This window comes from Pan troglodytes, chromosome 23 (genome assembly GCF_028858775.2).
Source record: "Pan troglodytes isolate AG18354 chromosome 23, NHGRI_mPanTro3-v2.0_pri, whole genome shotgun sequence".
Lineage (NCBI taxonomy): Eukaryota > Metazoa > Chordata > Mammalia > Primates > Hominidae > Pan > Pan troglodytes.
In genome coordinates this window covers 23,358,810-23,376,890 of record NC_086016.1, presented here as the reverse complement: position 1 = coordinate 23,376,890, position 18,081 = coordinate 23,358,810, and the positions used below count along the sequence as shown (strand labels likewise).

Sequence of the window (18,081 nt, the reverse complement as noted above, 5' to 3'; positions counted from 1 at the left end):
AATGTGTTGGTGCATGCCTGTAATCCCAGCTACTGGGGAGGCTGAGGCAGGAGAATCACTTGAACCTGGGGGAAGCAGAGGTTGCAGTGAGCCAAGATCACGCCATTGCACTCCAGCCTGGACAAGAGCAAAACTCCCTCTCAAAAAAAAAATAACAACAACATTTAAAAAAATACAAAAATTAGCTGGGCGTGGTGACAGGTGCCTGTAATCCCAGCTACTCAGGAGGCTGAGGCAGCAGAATCCCTTGAACCCAGGAGATGGAGGTTGCAGTAAGGAGAGATTGTGCCACTGCACTCCAGCCTGGGTGATAAGAGTGAGACTCTATCTCAAAAACAAACAAAAAAGGGCTGGGCACGGTAGTTCACACTTGCAATCCCAGCACTCTGGGAGGCCGAGGCGGGCGGATCATGAGGTCAAGAGAGCCACACCATCCTGGCCAACAGGTGAAACCCCATCTCTACCAAAAAATATATATATACATACAAAAATTAGCTAGGTGTGGTGGCGCACACCTGTAGTCCCAGCTAGCCGGAAGGCCGAGGCAGGCGAATCACTTGAACCCGGGAGGTGGGGGTTGCAGTGAGCAGAGATCGCCGGGTGTGGTGGCACGTGCCTATAATCTCAGCTACTTGGGAGGCTGAGGCAATAGAATTGCTTGAACCCGGGAAGCAGAGGTTGCAGTGACCCAAGATCGTGCCACTGTACTCCAGCCTGGGCAACAGAGACTCGATCTCAAAAAAAAAAAAAAAAAAAAAAACAAAGTTGCTATGTAGGCTGGGCACAGTGGCTCAACACCTGTAATCCCAACACTTTAGGAGGTCGTGGTAGGAGGACTGCCTGAGCCTAGGAGTTCAAGAGCAGGAAGATCCCATCTCTGGAAAAAAAAAAAAAATAGCTGGGTGTGGTGGTGCATGACTGTGGTCCTAACTACTCGGGAGGCTTATGCAGGAGGATCATTTGAGCCCAGAAGGTGAGGCTGCACTGAGCCGTGATTACATCATCACTGCACTCCAGCCTAAGCAACTGAGAGAGACCACATTGCCAAAAAAAATTAAAAAAAAAAAAAAAAATTGTAAAGCCTCATGCCGGGCATGGTGGCTAATACCTGTAATCCCAGCACTTTGGGAGGCCAGGGTGGGTGGATCACCTGAGGTCAGGAGTTCAAGACCAGCCTGGCCAACATGGCGAAACCCAGACTTTATTAAAACTAGAAAAAATTACACCAGGCGCGGTGGCTAATGCCTGTAATCCCAGCACTTCGGGAGGCCGAGGCGGACAGATCACGAGCTCAGAAGTTCGAGACCAGCCTGACCAACATGGTGAAACCCCATCTCTACTAAAAATGCAAAAATTAGCTGGGCATGGAGGCGCATGCCTGTAATCCCAGCTACTCGGGAGGCTGAGGCAGGAGAATCGCTTGAATCCAGGAGGCGGAGGTTGCAGTGAGCGAGATCGCACCACTGCACTCCAGCCTGGGCGACAGGGCAAGACTCCGTCTCAAAAAAAAAAAAAAAAGAAAGAAAAAATTAAGCAGGCGTGGTGGCAGGCGCCTGTAATCCCAGCTACTCGGGGGGAGGCTGGGGTAGGAGAATCACTTGAACCAGGAGGCAGAGGTTGCAGTGAGCGAGATCGCACCACTGCACTCCAGCCTGGGCGACAGGGAAAGACTCCGTCTCAAAAAAAAAAAAAAAAAGAAAAAATTAACCAGGCGTGGTGGCGGGTGCCTGTAATCCCAGCTACTCGGGAGGCTGAGGCACGAGAAGGACGTGAACCCAGGAGGTAGAGGTTGCAGTGAACTGAGATTGCGCCACTGCACTCCAGCCTAGGCAACAGCGAGACTCCATCTCAAAAAAAAGCCTCATGCATCCTTCCTATTTCATCACACAGAAAAGTAAAAATATGTGTAATTAAAGGTCTAGATTTAATACTCAGTCATCTGTACTGCCTCCCCTGGACATGTGTAGAACTGGTGGGTCTCAGCCCCCAGTGCTGGCTAACAGTGGGGAACACAACTCTGGCAGTGCAAGTGTCCACCCAGGGCAGAGGCCAGTGATTTTTTTTTTTTTTTAGATGGAGTCTCGCTCTGTCACCCAGGCTGGAGTGCAGCGGCAAAATCTTGGCTCACTGCAACCTCCGCCTCCCAGGTTCAAGCCATTCTCCTGCCTCAGCCTCCTGAGTAGCTGGGACTACAGGTGTGCGCCACCACACCCAGCTAATTTTTGTATTTTTAGGAGAGGCGGGGTTTCACCATGTTGGCCGGGCTGATCTGGAACTCCCAACCTCAGGTGATCCGCCCGCCTTGGCCTCCTAAAGTGCTGGGATTACAGGCGTGGGCCACCGCATCTGACCTTGTAACTTCTAAATATACTAAAAAAGGTATCGGGGACCCTCAGGGTCTGCAAACAACTTTGAGAATAGCTGACAAGCACTGTCTCAAATATTTCTAACAACTCATTTACAGGCAAGGAGAATGAGGCCTGGAGACGTTAAGAGACTGGCCCACGGAGGAAGCAGGAGTCATCTTTCCACAAAACTACACTTCCCCAAAAGCTGAACTCTTGGACAAGGAGCCCACTGCCAAACCTAAGAGTAACAAATTTCAGCAAATAAAAGGAAGTGCCATTTCCAATGGCATCCTCGAATACTCTAAGAGGCGGGGCTGGCAGAATCCATCAACAGGCCTCCAGAGGCCTGCTACTAAGAGCCAGCAACGCTGCTGAAAGCGGCACTGCCTCTGCAGGCTGTCTGACCAGGACCCGGCGGGGGCCCTGCACCTGGAAGCAGAGGGGGTCGGTGGGGGAGGGGTGCTACCAGGAAGCAAGATGTGCATGCTGCCTGCTGGGGGCATGAAGTCAAAGTCCCCTCCTGCCCAAAGTGGCTAGGCCAGCCCTAGGCTGCCTTATCAGCATCAACACATGCCTGGAATGTGGGACTTTGGCAACAACCCTCTCCCTTCCGCCAGCACGGGGCTGACGCCTGGTCCCTGGGCTCTGGTTCACAGTCAGAGGACAACCACCTTGAAGCACCAGAACCCGCACCCCCAGCCCATCTACCAGAAGACAATCTACCAAGAGTCACCGAGAGGAGCTATCCTGCCTGTGTCCCCACACCACCAAGGGCCGTGTCTGAGCACCTCGTTTGTCCACACTCAGGGAATCTCAAGAGCTCAGCTCTGGTCCCTGCAACGTCCAGACCATCCCCCACATGGCTCTCCTGGAGGTGTTCGGCAAAGGCACAGGCTGCCGTGGGGCAGAAGATTCCCACATACCAGACAGTAAGGAGCTGCGTGTGACTGGAAGGATGAGGACGACCCAGAGAATGCTCTCTGGCCCCTGGTCCTTGGGGAGGAATGGGGGACCTGCAGGGGACCACCTTCCCACTCTGGGAGCCAGACTCCCTGGCTTTGTCCAGAGCAGCCATCCCACTACCCCACTCAAAATGAACATCTCAGCTGCCCTCCAGCCCAAGCACTGCGCAGAGTAAGGAGTCCTCACTCACAAATGTGTCCGAGGCTTTCACACACTTCACCTGGAGCTTCGCCACTCACTTCTTAGATGTATGACTCTAACTTCTCTGAGCCACTTGTACAACAAGGACTGACAAAATGATGAGGACCACACCGGTGTGTTCTGACAACTGAACCGGGCATAGAATGCCCACTGCCAGGCTGAGCCCAGGAACGAGCCCAGGATGAGTGCTTACCCTCTTCACCACTACCTTCCTAGCCTTCTGTCAGAACTCCGTGGGGACCATCCTCCTCCCATCTTCTAAGCCAAGTACCCTGGTACAAGCCAGACAGAAACTATAATAGCAGCTGCTTCCATAAAGGGGAAGGGCCATGGGGTCCGGGAGAGGGCTGGGGTGAAGGGGCACAAGACCTAGGGCAGGAATCCACCCCCAGATCACTCACTCAGGACAGGACCACCTGGACCCAGCTACCAAGATGTGCACCACCCCCTTCCTTCTGAGCCCCTTTTCCCATCTCCTCTACTGCCCCTGGCCAGGTTGCTGTCCCATCTCTAAGAGGCAAGATTTCCTACCCAGGATGCTGACCAAAACCACACCCAGGGGCCTACCCGTCCCCTCACATGATAGGCTGCTCCTAGCTGGCAGGAGCCGTCTTATAGCCTCTCTCCCTCAAATACAAACAAAACCCCAGAACAACCTATTGTTCTGTTCCAGCAAAGGGGGCCAGGCCCAGCCAGGCCCTACCTGAAGCTCTGCCTCCCGTCCCCCTTCAGTCCCCTCCCACTCTTCCTTCTCTGCCCCTATTAGTGGCCTCATATACCTTGCCCAGATAACACAGCCCAAGAAACCAACCTCAGGGACAAATCTCTTCTCTTCCAGGGAGAAGAAGACAGAGGTCCCAGGAGTCCCAGGGGCCCCCATTACTGGCCACCTCCGCTCAACCCAAACTGCACTATGTGAGGTCTCGCCAGACTACATACAGGCCAACAAGAGCCCAAGAATGCAGCCAGGAAACCAGGCCAGGCAGACTCCAAAAGCCCGAGCTACGGGGTCAGTAGGACCCGCCTACAGCTGAGGGCTATAGGCAGCTCTCCAGAGGACCTCCCAGGAGAAGCCAACAGTGCACATGGGCTAGGTTCCTCCTGCTGTTCACCCTCTGTGCCCAGTAACTACCCAGGAACAGGCATGACTGATTCTGCCAACTCATTCACTGGGTAACCGCTGACCCCACCAGGCCCTCGGAGTAAAGCAGGCAGTGAGAACCGCAGGTAAAAGCGTGGGCTACTCATCCCTCCGCCTGTGGATTCTATTATCAACAAAGATGCATCACCTGCTAGAAAAGCGGTTCTCAAACTTGGCTGCACATCAGGTTCACTTCAAAAGCTTCAGGAAAAGCTAGTGCCTTGGGCCCACCCCAGAGACAGGTATAGCTCAAGGTGAGAACCAGAGCACCAGCAGGCAGGCCTCTGCCAGGCAGCATGGGCAACGTGTGCTGGGTGAATGTGCGGCCTGCACTCATCACCCAGAAGAGCCCCACTGTGTCCACACAAGGACAGGCCACCGAAGTCCCAGTCCCCACTCTCCCTTCTCACTTACTTTGTGAATGAGAGCTCACCAACAGTTTACTGTCTTCCGAGTGCTGCGGCCTCACCGACCGACCCGCAGCAGGGGTGAGGGCTGCAAAGGCCATGCAACAGATCCTCCCCCTCAAAGGGGCTCAGGCCTCAGTGTGGTAATGGGAGCGGCCCCTTCCCACACTTGTCAGAGAACCCACCCACCTGGTGGAATGAAGCCGAAGCCCAAGCTGCAGGGCAACAGCCCGGGACGGCAGGGGACAAGTCTGTACAGCAGCCACACCCCTGCCAGAGCCAGGAGCTCTTCCATTTCCACAGCAGGCCAACTCTCACCTGGAAGCACCCACCTAACCAAACCCAATCCCTGCCTTCTTTTAGTCACACTGGGAACTGCCGCAGGAAGGCTGGGGACTCCACATACTCCCTCCTCACCACACCCCACCTGTGATCACCCTTAAACAGAAAACATGCACCTAAGATCCTACGATGCGCTGCCCACCTCACAAAAAAACAGGTGCCTCTAGGTAAGAGGCACCTAGCTGACCCATCCCTGTTCCCTCTCACCATTCGAAGGACCCCCAAGTCCCCCTGTTCTAACACCGAGGCTGCACTCCCACTATCCACCCACTAACATTACCATAAAAAAATTGAATAGTTAGAAGGAGGGGCTCCCCAAAGCCTGGCCACCTTCCCGAGGGTCCCAAGCAGTTTCTTGGAGTCCCTCTCCCCACTCAGTCCCGCCACACCCCTCTCAGGCAGTCTGGCCCTTCCCTCCTGAACTTTGGCGGGCTGGAACCAGCTCCCAGCCTTTCCTCCCTTATCAAGCTCACTGGGGGCCCACACAGAGCTCCCATCCCCACCAGCTTTTCTCGCTTTGCCACTCCCAGCTAAAACTGGGCTCAAGGCAAGCAAGCCTGCAGTCCCTCAGTCCCTCGGGGCCCAGCCCCTCCTCAGAGCCCTCCCCCAGCCCAGGTCCCTAACCCTTAGGGCAAGGCCCCTCCCAGCAGGAAGCGAACCCTGGCGGTGCCAGGCAGAGTCAAACTGGAAGGGCTGGTTCAGAAGCCCCTAAATGGGAGCCAGGACCTCTCTTAGGGAGGGGGCTTTCAGCCCCACTCCTCCCTAGTGCGATCTCAGATCTCTCCAGACACCACACTATATGGGCCTCCACAGGCGGTGGAGTCAAAGGCATTTACCCTCCAGCCCCCAGCAAGCTACTTAACTTCCAAAAGCAGCTCCTTCCCTCCTCCAGAGGAGACCGGGCCGCGTGCTGAACTGCAAGCGCCTCTATCACCCCGCCCAGGCAAGTCTGTGAGCACCAGAAAGCAGGGGCCAACATGACTTGGTCTAAACCAAGGGGGCCAGGCACTGACTTTGCGCTCAGAAAATGTGGCGGAATGAATAAAAAGCTTGAAAAAGAGCCGCATACATGCCTGGCTGGCAGTGGGGTCTCCCAAGCGGGCTTCACAGCTCACACAGTACCCATGGGTCCGCGTCCTCAGTGCTCTCCAGCTGTCTCCACTGCCACCCTCTACCCTACCACTGCCTTTTAAAACCCAGTAGCAGTCACTTCCTGGTTAAAACCCCTCCCCTCCAGGCCAACCCCAACCCACATGGCATCCAGGGTTCTCAGCCAGCCCACGGCCGGCTCCTCCCACACCACCGCTATGCCCTCTGCGCTCCGCTAGATGCCAGCCCTTATCACCCCATCTTATAATCATTTGTTGAGTGTCTGCCTTCCCTAGGCTGAGCTCCAGAAGACAGCGATACATGAATGTAAACTCCAGTTCTGTTCCCATTGTAGAAACGAGGCAGGAGAGTCAATCACTGCTCAAGGTCATGACGGGAGTAAATGGCAGAGCCAGCAATGCACTACAGACTTTGCGACCGACCAAGTCCAGTTCCCCTCTCACTGCCCCACAGGGGTCCGTCCTAGGCCAGGCTCGGAGGAGACAAGAAGGGAGGAACCCAATGTGTTCTTTCTTCCCGCGGTGAAAGCTGCCTCCCAGGCCAGCAAGAGCAGCCCAGAAGAAGTGCCCCACTCTCCCAGGGATCAGGTACTGGGGGCAGCGGGCAGGACAAGGTATGGGGTGGGGCTGACTGCTCCAGGCCAACAGACCAAGCAATAAGGTTGGAACCACAAGTCCCCTGGGTAAACTGAACTTTATTCCTTCCTCACGGCTCTCACTCTCCAGAACTGCCCCGCCAGCTCTTCTCCAGGGGCTGGCTGCTGATTAAATGGCACTTCCCCACCCCTCAGATCTGACCCCGCAAACAATAAGGACTTGAGGAAGGCGGCAGGCTATCAGCTCAATAATGCAAAACCCTGTTGCTCCTCGTCCACAACAGCTGACTTCAAGTGGATGGGAGGCTGCCCTTATTAACAAAATGAGAAATCTGATCTACGGAAAGAAAACACTACGTGAGGATTAATCCGCGACTGCAGCTTGTGGAGAAGGCTGGGCTGCTGGCCAAGACCAAGGATCGAGGATGGGATCGTGCCTACCTGTCCCCAGAGCAGGTATCATGCAGCACAACAGGACTCATCACCCCTGCCCCACCTGCGCCTTCTCTTCTCCTTCCAGCAACTTCGACAATCATTTCGGTTTTGCCTTAATTAAAGGCCTGACTCCCTCGGGCTGCTTCTTCCTCTACACAGAGGCAGCAACCAGAGGGAGATTTTTCTTTTCAGGAATCGGTCGTAAAAACTCAGTGACTAATCTACAAGTTCCAACAACTGGCAGAAAAACACCGCAGGGAGAGGTTGCTGGGCACACAGCAGCACTCAGAGCCAATTGACCAGAGAAGCTGGGCCACAGGCACTCTACTACAACCTCCCTCCCCCAGCCCGACACTGGCCTGCCGACCCACCTGACAGCTCTGACCTCCCAAGGCAGGCAGCTGGGGAGCCTCTTCCCAGCCTTCCAAGTCTACTGCTCGTCCTGTGGGACCTAGAGATCTTCACAGTCTCAATGGCACAAGACGGAACGTTCACTTCCAGGCAACAATCCTGGGCCACAGGACTCAGTTCAGCCCCCAAGTATCAGACTCCCAGCCCTGTTCTTGGTGTTCAGAGCCCACTAAACCAGCAGTCTCGCTACACAGCTTTGTCTCCAGAGGCCAGCTCATCTGCTTTTTTTCACACTACTCCAGCAACCCTGCTCCACCAAGCACGCACACTCTCCTTGACACAGGGCTCCAGACCAACCACATGGCCTGTGCTCCTGAAAATGCCTGCCTGAAGGCCCAGGGAGTCCAGACACTGGCAGATGAGAATGGAGGAAAAGAAGCCAAGCCAGAAGCCAGGAAGCAATAAATGCTAGACCCAGAAAGGCCTTAGGTTTGAGTGACCCAGCTCCATCCCTCCATCCTGGATCCTTGGAGGACAGCCCCAAGTTCAGCCTAGGAGCTCCCAAGGCCCCTCCACTACCTGCCAGCTCTCCGACAGCACAAGAGACACAGCAATCCCACATCAGTCAACAACCCACCGCCACAGGATTCCTAGGGGCAAGGCTCTGCCCCTCCCCCCAGCACATATGTCAGAGGGGTGGCTTCCCTGGGTTACACCCCTCCTGCCGTTGGGGGAGTGGGGGGTCGGGGAACACAGCTTTCCAGATGTGCTTGGCAACTCCTACTAGAAAAGACTAGGGGTGCGGAGGACAGGAGAAGACATGGATAAATAACTTTAACACCGCTCCAACCCATCCGGCTCAGCACTGGGCTCCCTTACACAGGCAGTCCCAGGCAGTTCTGGGTGGGGCCGTTGGGAGCATTATCTGGCCTCATTCCCTCCTCTCAGCAAGTCACTGCCCCCCAGGGAGAGGCATTCCCCCCCACCACGCACACACCCAGGCCTGTGTGAATATGAACCATCTTGGAAGATAAACAGAGAGTGACAAGCTGGGGCCCCTCAGCCCCCTCCCTCAGCCAGCCGGTCCCTTCCCCCTGAAAGCCGACCCCCTCCCCCAAGCCCATCTCTCTTCCTGCCAAGCGGCTGCCTACAGGAGAGGTCTGGGGGCAGGGCAGCGAGCCCACCAGCCGCAGAGCCCGGCCCTCTGGGAGCGGCCCCTCCAGGCCCGCCCCTGCCCCTGCCGTGGCCAGTCTTCCCGCGGGGAGGAGGCAAGAGGAGAGGAGACCGCAGACGGTGCAGGACCGCAGTCCTGGAAATCGCAAAATCCTCTAGCGAGGGGGCGGCCGCGGGCGCAGGGCCGTTTGCATAATGGGAGCCCTCCCGCCTGTCAGGCAGCGCAGCTCGCCCGACGCTGTTCGGATTAGATTGCTAATGAAAAGGCACAAAGAGCCGGCGCCCGCTCGCCCGCCGACCCCCGCTCCGCAGACCCGCGCCGCCTGGGCCTGGCGCGGCCCGGTGGGCTTTGTGCCCCGGGTGCCCCACCGCCCGCGCCCCTCCGGGCATCTGGCCCACAAAGCCCGGGCCTGCCAAGGGTCCCGCGTGCGCCCCAGCCCAGGCCCGCCAGACGCTAGCGCGTCCCCCACGCGCGCAGTCCCACGTCGCCCGGGCGCGCGCGCGTCCACGCCCCTCTCCCCGGGGACGCGCCCAGCCCGCGGCCCCCGCCCGCGCCCCGCGCCCCCCGCCCCCCAAGGCCGCCCCTCACCTCGTGTGCGTCGGCGGCGGCGCTCCGCCCGCCGGCCGGCCGGCCGGCCCTACCAGCGGCCCTTGTCCTCAGCGCCCGGCTCGCGCCGCACGCGCCCGCCCCGTCCGCCTGCCGCCAGCCCGGCTCGGCTCCCCGCCTAGCGCGTCCCGAGCGCCGCTCACAGCCGCCCGCCCAGCGCCATCTTGGAAACTTGTGACGTCGGCGCCGCCCGCTCACCCCTGACCCACATCTGAATGGGCGAGCGGCGGGGCGGGGACTGGGGGCAGCTGGGGGCGTGGTCTGTGGACAGGGGCGGGGCCTGCGGGGGCGGGGCCGGGCCGGCCAGCGGTCCCAGCACTAGGCGGGGCGGGCTGCCGGGGTCCGGCGCCGTGGGGGAGGGGTGCGCGGGAGGAGCCGGGGACCCAGACCCCGGACATCTAACCGGACTCCGACCTCAAGCGCCAGGGCAGGACCGCGACCTCGCCCCTGAAATACCCGGACCGCATACCCGCCCCCGGGACAGGGACCCTGGCCCCCCCCGACAGGCTGACGCCCACCCCCTCAAACTCTGGTGGACTTACCCCCTTTTAGCCCTACCCTGACCCCTAGGAGCCCCGAATTAGGGACCTCTATCGGCCTACGCGCCCCCTCCCCGACCCCTTTGCGACCCCTGCTCGACGCTCCCCGCGGTTGCCCGAGGCTCAAAGGCGCAGCCAGCAGTGACTGCAAGCTCGGGGGTCTGGGCTCCTGGGGAAGCCCGGGCTGGTTGGGTGCAAAAGAGAAGGGGCGCCCCTCCCCTGACCCCAGCGCCCCTCGGGCCCCCGCGGGCGCACCCCCGCGCACCCTACCTGCTCCGAGGGCGCGGAGGACCCAGCACGCTGCGCTCAGCCAGCCCCTTCCGGTGGCCGCAGCCCCTGGCAGGCCCCAGGGGTCAAGCGCCTGCCCGAGCCGGCCCACCAGGACCCCGGCTCCCGGCCGCCATGCAGATAGCCTTCCCAGGGGCTGGGCTGGCCTGAGCCGCCACTGCTTCTCTAGGGAGCTAGTTAATGGACCTCTCTCTACTTTGAACACCAAACAAAGGAACACACCACTATCGAGGTCGCCCAAGTCCAAGAGGAGCCCAGGTCTGCCTTACAGGGAAGTTGTGCCCCAGCTCCAGTCAAGATCAAAAACCAGTTTCAATAACCCTTCGCCAAGCTGATGATGCAACCTTTCTTTCCTAATCGATGTATAGGTTTAATGTCATCCTAACAACATTTCTTAGACTTCACAAAATTCTAAGTTCACCTGGAAAAATAAATAGCCGAAAACAGCTATGGTTTTCCCCCCTTGGGAACAAAAGCAGGCATGAGGGTAGACTTGCCCTAACAGATATCAAAACAAATTGTAAAGCTACCGCAGGCATTTCAGTGTGGTACAGAACAAGAAATAGAATAGAAAGCCTAGAAACATCCTAGAAATGGTAAGAACACAATAGATGAAAAAGGAAATATCAAACATCTGTGGGAAAAAAAGAGCTATCAAACATCCCTGAAGAAGAACAAGAATATTCCACAAATAGAGCCTAGCAGAGGACTCACTATTTGAAGGAACGACTGAAAAAAAAAGTCAACCATTCTACTAACCCAAGACATATAAATTAAAACTATAGGCCGGCCGCGGTGGCTCACGCCTGTAATCCCAGCACTTTGGGAGGCCAAGGCGGGCGGATCACGAGGTCAGGAGATCGAGACCATCCTGGCTAACACGGTGACACCCCGTCTGTACTAAAAATACAAAAAATTAGCCAGGCGAGGTGGCGGGCGCTTGTAGTCCCAGCTACTCGGGAGGCTGAGGCAGGAGAATGGCGTGAACCCCGGGGGGCGGAGCCTGCAGTGAGCCGAGATCGTGCCACTGCACTCCAACCTGGGCGACAGCGAGACTCCGTCTCAAAAAAATAAATAAATAAATAAAATAAAACTATAAGAAGCTGGGTTTTCTCCTAAACAAATTAAAAATCAGTTTCAAGTGATGACCTTCAAACACAAGGTCTGATAGGTAATCACTCTCATATACTTTTGGAAGCACATAAATCACCTCAAAATTCCTGGACACGAGTTTGGCGGTATGAGCCAAAAGTTGTTTTTTTGGGGTTCTTTTGCTTTTTTGTTTTTTTGAGACTCGGAGTCTCACTCTGTTGCCCAGGCTGGAGTGTAGCCTCAAACTCCTGGGATCAAGTGATCCTCCTGCCTTCCAAAGTGCTGGGATTACAGGTAAAAGCCAACGCACCTGGCCCCAAAAATATTTTAAAATAATTATACCCTCTCAGACCAGTATTCCAGGATTCTGTTCTGGGGAAATTAGCCACGTTTGCAGACCACGCACTTATTATGTCTCTCTACCCATAAGTAAGTTTGTACCTGTAAGTTTGGAACCCATGCCTAGGAGCACACCTGAGACAACAGGCATTCCACGGTCCCTTGTTTCATCTGCATTTGAAAACTAATGTGGCTGGCTCATGCCTGTAATCCCAACACTTTGGGAGGCCAAGGCCGGCAGATCGCCTGAGGTCAGGACTTTGAGACCACCCTGGCCAACATGGTGAAACCCCGTCTCTACTGAAAATACAAAAATTAGCCGGATATCGCGGTGCATGCCTGTAGTCCCAATTACTCGGGAGGCTGAGACATGAGAATTGCTCGAATCTGGGAGGCTGAGGTTGCAGTGAGCTGAGATCATGCCATGACACTCCAGCCTGGGCAACAGAGGGAGACTCGGTCTCAAAAAACAACAAAAAAGATAACTAATATATGATAATATTTTTTAAGTGTCATGTATAATAGTGAAAGAAAGCATATACAGGCAGTGGCTCACGCCTGTAATCCCAGCACTGGGAGGCTGAGGCGGGAGGATCACCTGAGGTCAGGAGTTTGAGACCAGCCTGGCCAACATGGTAAAACCCCGTCTCTACTAAAAATACAAAATTAGCTGGGCATGGTGGCGTATGCCTGTAATCCCAGCACTTTGGGAGGCTGAGGCGGGAGGATCACCTGAGGTCAGGAGTTTGAGACTAGCCTGGCCAACATGGTAAAACCCCGTCTCTACTAAAAATACAAAATTAGCTGGGCATGGTGGTGTATGCCTGTAATCCCAGCACTTTGGGAGGCTGAGGCGGGAGGATCACCTGAGGTCAGGAGTTTGAGACCAGCCTGGCCAACATGGTAAAACCCCGTCTCTACTAAAAATACAAAATTAGCTGGGCATGGTGGCGTATGCCTGTAATCCCAGCTACTTGGGAGGCTGAGGCGGGAGAATTGCTTGAACTCCAGAGGCGGAGGTTGCAGTGAGCTGAGATCCTGCCATTGCACTCCAGCCTGGGCAACAGAGCAAGACTCCATATCAAAAAAAAAGAAAAAGAAAAAGAAAAAAACAAAAGAAAAAAAGCATATACAAATTTCTCACAATGGGGTTAAATAGTCCACATAATGGAATGTGGATTAGGCCAGGAGTAGTGGCTCATGCCTGTAATCCCAACACTTTGGGAGGCTGAGGCGGGCGGATCACCTGAGGTCGGGAGTTCGAGACCAGCCTGACCATTATGGAGAAACCCCGTCCCTACTAAAAATACGAAAAGTTAGCTGGGCGTGATTGCGCATGCCTGTAATCCCAGCTACTCTGGAGGCTGAGGTAGGAGACTTGCTTGAACCCAGGAGGCGGAGATTGCGGTGAGCTGAGATTGCACCATTGCACTCCAGCCTGGGCAACAAAAGTGAAACTCCGTCTCAAAAAAAAAATTAGCCAGGCATGCTGTCACATGCCTGTAGTCCCAGCCACTCAGCAGGCTGAGGTGCAGCACGAGAGTTGCTTGAACCTGGGAGGCAGAGGTTGCAGTGAGCCGAGGTGGTGCCACTGCACTCCAGCCTGGGCGACAGAGTGGGACTCCATTTTAAAAAAATAAATAGGCCAGGCGCGGTGGCTCACGCCTGTAATCCCAGCACTTTGGGAGGCCCAGGCAGGTGGATCACGAGGTGAGGAGTTCAACACCAGCCTGGCCAAGATGGTGAAACCCCGTCTCTACTAAAAATACAAAAATTAGCCAGGCATGGTGACGGGCACCTGTAATCCCAGCTATTCGGGAGGCTGAGGCAGAGAATCGCTTGAACTCAGGAGGCGGAGGTTGCAGTGAGCCCAGATCACACCACTGCACTCCAGTCTGGGCGACAGAGTGAGACTCGGTCTCAGAGAAATTAATTAATTAATTAATTAATTAAATTAATAGGATGGGCACGGTGGCTCACTCCTGTAATCCCAGCACTTTGGGAGGCCGAGGCGGGTGGATCACCCAAGGTCAGAAGTTTGAGACCAGCCTGGCCAACATGGTAAAACCCCGTCTGTACTAAAAATACAAAATTAGCCAGGCATGGTGGCGTATGCCTGTAATCCCAGCTACTTGGGAGGCTGAGGCAGGAGAATTGCTTGAGCTCCAGAGGCGGAGGTTGCAGTGAGCTGAGATCCTGCCATTGCACTACAGCCTGGGTGACAAGAGTGAAACTCCATCTCTAATAATAATAATAATAAATAAGTAAATTTTTAATTAAAAATAAAATTTTTATTTATTTATTTATTTTTTTTTTTTTGAGACAGAGTCTCACTCTGTCATCCAGGCTGGAGTGCAGTGGCATCATCTCAGCTTGTTGCAACCTCTGCCTCCCAGGTTCAAGCAATTCTCTGCCTCAGCCTCCTGAGTAGCTGGGATTACAGGCGCCCACCACCACACCCAGCTGATTTTTGTATTTTTAGTACAGACGGGGTTTCACCAACTTGGCAAGGCTGGTCTGGACCTCTTGACCTCATGATCTACCCGCGTCGGCCTCCCAAAGCGCTGGGATTACAGGCGTGAGCCACTGTGCCCAGCCAAAAATAATTAAAAAAAAAAAAAAGAAGAAGAAGAAGAGGCCAGGTGCAGTGGCTCACGCCTGTAATCCCAGCACTTTGGAAGACTGAGGCAGGAGGATCACTTGAGGTCAGGAGTTCGATACCAGCCTGGCCAACATGGTGAAACCCCATCTCTACTAAAAATACACACAAAAATATTAGCCAGGCACGGTGGCACGCCCCTGTAGTCCCAGCTACTCGGGGGACTGAGGCAGGAGGATCACTTGAACCCAGGAGGTGGAAGTTTCAGTGAACCAAAATCACACCACTGCACACTCCAGCCTGGTCAACAGAGCTAGACCCTGTCTTAAAAAAAATTGTATTTTTTGCACAAAAAAATTAGCCGGGCCTGGTGGCAGATGCTTGTAGTCCCAGCTACTCAGGAGGCTGAGGCAGGAGAATGGCGTGAAAACCTGGGAGGCGGAGCTTGCAGTGAGCCAAGATCAAGCCACTGCACTCCAGCCTGGGCGACAGAGCGAGATTCCGCCTCAAAAAAAAATTTTTTTTTAATTGCATTTTTTAAATGCATCCAAAAATATTGATATATGGAAAAGCAACTGAAGAAAATAAATCAAAAATATTTACGGAGGTTCTCTCTGGAAGTTGGGAATTTTTTTTCTACACATGTATACTTTAGCGTGTGTGTTATTTTTATTTTATGAAAGTAACATTTCTAATCGGAACAATTTTAGAGATGCTGAAGCACATTTTATTTTTATTTTATTATTTATTTTTGAGACAGAGTCTAGCTCTGTTGCCCAGGCTGGAGCACAGTGGCGTGATTATGGCCCACTGCAGCCTCCACTTCCTAGGCTCAAGTGATTCTCCCAGCTGGGACTACAGGCATGCACCACCACACCCGGCTAATTTTTTATTTTCTGTAGAGACAGGGTCTCACTATGCTGCCCAGGCTGATCTCAAACTCCCAGACTCAAGCAATTCTCCCACCTCAGCCTCCCAAAGTGCTGGGATTACAAGCATGAGACACCATGCCCGGTAATTTTTTTTTTTTTTTTTAATGCAGATGGAGTCTCACGCTGTCACCCAGGCTGGAGTGCAGAGGCGCGATCTCCGTTCATTGTAACCTCCAGCTCCCGGGTTCAAGCGATTCTCCTGCCTCGGCCTCGCAAGTAGCTGGGATTACAAGTGAGCACTGCCACACCAAGCTAATTTTTGTAGTTTTAGTAGAGATGGGGTTTCACCATGTTGCCAGCGTTGTCTCAATCTATTGACCTCGTGATCTGCCCACCTCGGCCTCCCAAAGTGCTGGGATTACAGGCGTGGGCCACCGTGCGCAGCCCATGCCCAGCAATTTTTTAAAGTTAAATTCTCCCTCCTCCTCCACCCTAATCAGTCCTTTCTGAAGTAACATTAACAGTTTAACTCTCTTCTCTGACATCAATGGCTCTCTTCTCTGACCATCCTGGCTAACACAGTGAAACCCCATCTCTACTGAAAATACGAAAAAATTAGCCGGGCGTGGTGGCGGGTGCCTGCAGTCCCAGCTACTCAGGAGGCTGAGGCAGGGGAGTGGCATGAACCCGGGAGGCGGAGCTTGCAGTGAGCCAAGATCGCGCCACTGCACTCCAGCCTGGGTGACGGAGCAAGACTCCCTCTCAAAAAAAAAAAAAAAAAAAAAAAGATTTGAAGGTGGCACATCTTACATGGGAACGTGTGTGAACACATAATCATCATGCTTATGAACTACAAAAGGATCATAATTCATTCTTTAAGAGCTGACAAATGTTCCAGAGTATGGAGCTTCTGTAATTTATTCACACTTCGTTAACCATGGTTGTTCAGTTTATTTACAGTGTGGTGCTTTTTGTTTTCTTTTTTCTTTGTTTTTTTTTTTTTTTTTTTTTTTGAGATGGAGTCTTGCTCCTGTCACCCAGGCTAGAGTGCAATGGCACAATCTTTGCTCACTGCAACCTCCACCTCCCGGGTTCAAGCAATTCTCCTGCCTCGGCCTCCTAAGTAGCTGGGATTACAGGTATCTGCCACCATGCCTGGCTAATTTTTGTATTTTTCGTAGAGACGGGGTTTCACCATGTTGGCCAGGCTGGTCTTGAACTCCTGACCTCAAGTGATCCACCCGCCTCAGCCTCCCTAAGTGCTGGGATTACAGGTGTGAGCCACCGCACCCAGCCTACAGTGTGGTGCTATTAAAAAATATTTTTAGGCTGGGCACAGTGGCTCACACCTCTAATCCCAGCACTTTGGGAGGCCGAGGCAGGTGGATCACTTGAGGCCAGGAGTTTGAGACCAGCCTGCTGATCATGAAGAAACCCTGTCTCTACTAAAATATTAGCCAGGCATGGTGTCACATATGGATAATCCCAGCTACTCGGGAGTCTGAGGTGGGAGAATCACTTGAACTAGGGAGGCAGACGTTGCAGTGAGCTGAGATCATGCCACTGCACCCCAGGCTGGACAACAGAGCGAGACCTCGTCTTAAAGTAATTAATTAATTAATTAATTAATAGAAATAAAATAGCAGATTTCAAAAATTTGTTCTCCCTGGCAGCGACCCAGTAAAGCTAGATCTGGGCAGAAGGTAATATGGAAATATAAAAACTACAGATTAGCAGGGATGGGAAGACCCGCCAGAAATGGGTTCATTTTGTGTCCTCATTCCCTCCGGATTCTCTGTGTGTCTAGTCCAAGATCTAACCACTATGATCTGCTTTCCTCAACCATTTGGGAATCAGGGCACCACCCCCTTGGGAGGCTTGAATGACATGAGGTTGAGCAGGCAGAGCACGGAACTCAGGCTCTGGTGAGCCCTGGTACAGTGACTATGATTGTTGTGTCATGTAGGAAGGGTCTGTTATTTTACCATTACCTGTTTTCAATAAAAACAGAAAGAAAACAAATATACAAAATACCCCCAAACAGTAAATTTCAGCTTCTTACTATGACAGCTAGATTTAGCATTTAACAGTATGCCCAAATTTGAATTTTGGATAAACAACCAATAATGCTTTAGTATAAGTATGTCCCGGCCGGGCGCAGTGGCTCACACCTGTAATCCCAGCCCTTTGGGAGGCCGAGGTGGGCGGATCACGAGGTCAGCAGATCAAGACCATCCTGGCTAACACGGTGAAACCCCGTCTCTACTAAAAATACAAAAAATTAGCCGGGCGCGGTGGCGGGCGCCTGTAGTCCCAGCTACTCGGGAGTCTGAGGCAGGAGAATGGCGTGAACCCCAGGAGGCGGAGCCTGCAGTGAGCTGAGATCGTGCCACTGCACTCCAGCCTGGGTGACAGCGAGACTCCGTCTCAAAAAAAAAAAAAAAAAAGTATGTCCCATACAATATCACTTCTCACCTTCCCATATCCCAAGCTCAAGACACCTTATATACGCCATGATTTCCCCTGCCATCTCTGGGCATTCACACCAGGGCTCCTCCTGTCCAGGCCAGCCTTCTCCCTTCTCCCACCTGTGCCTGGTGAACAACTCAGTTCAGACATCATCTCTTGTAGGAAGTCTCCTGTGATCCCAGGCTAATCACCCTGATACAGTCCTGAAAT

At 53.9% G+C, this 18,081-nt stretch overlaps 1 protein-coding gene and 1 pseudogene across 1 annotated transcript in view; both read right to left on the bottom strand.

The window, feature by feature from the left end:
- The window catches only part of HIC2 (HIC ZBTB transcriptional repressor 2), a 33,992-nt gene extending 24,142 nt beyond the window's left edge, over positions 1-9,850 (bottom strand). The window contains exon 1 of the mRNA XM_024353560.2: positions 9,656-9,850. The gene's annotated coding sequence lies outside the window, so the exon portion shown is untranslated. The remainder of the gene's footprint in view (positions 1-9,655) is intronic.
- Positions 9,851-16,181: 6,331 nt separating this feature from the next.
- On the bottom strand, positions 16,182-16,264 carry LOC112206828 (small nucleolar RNA U13; annotated as a pseudogene).
- Positions 16,265-18,081: the final 1,817 nt, after the last annotated feature.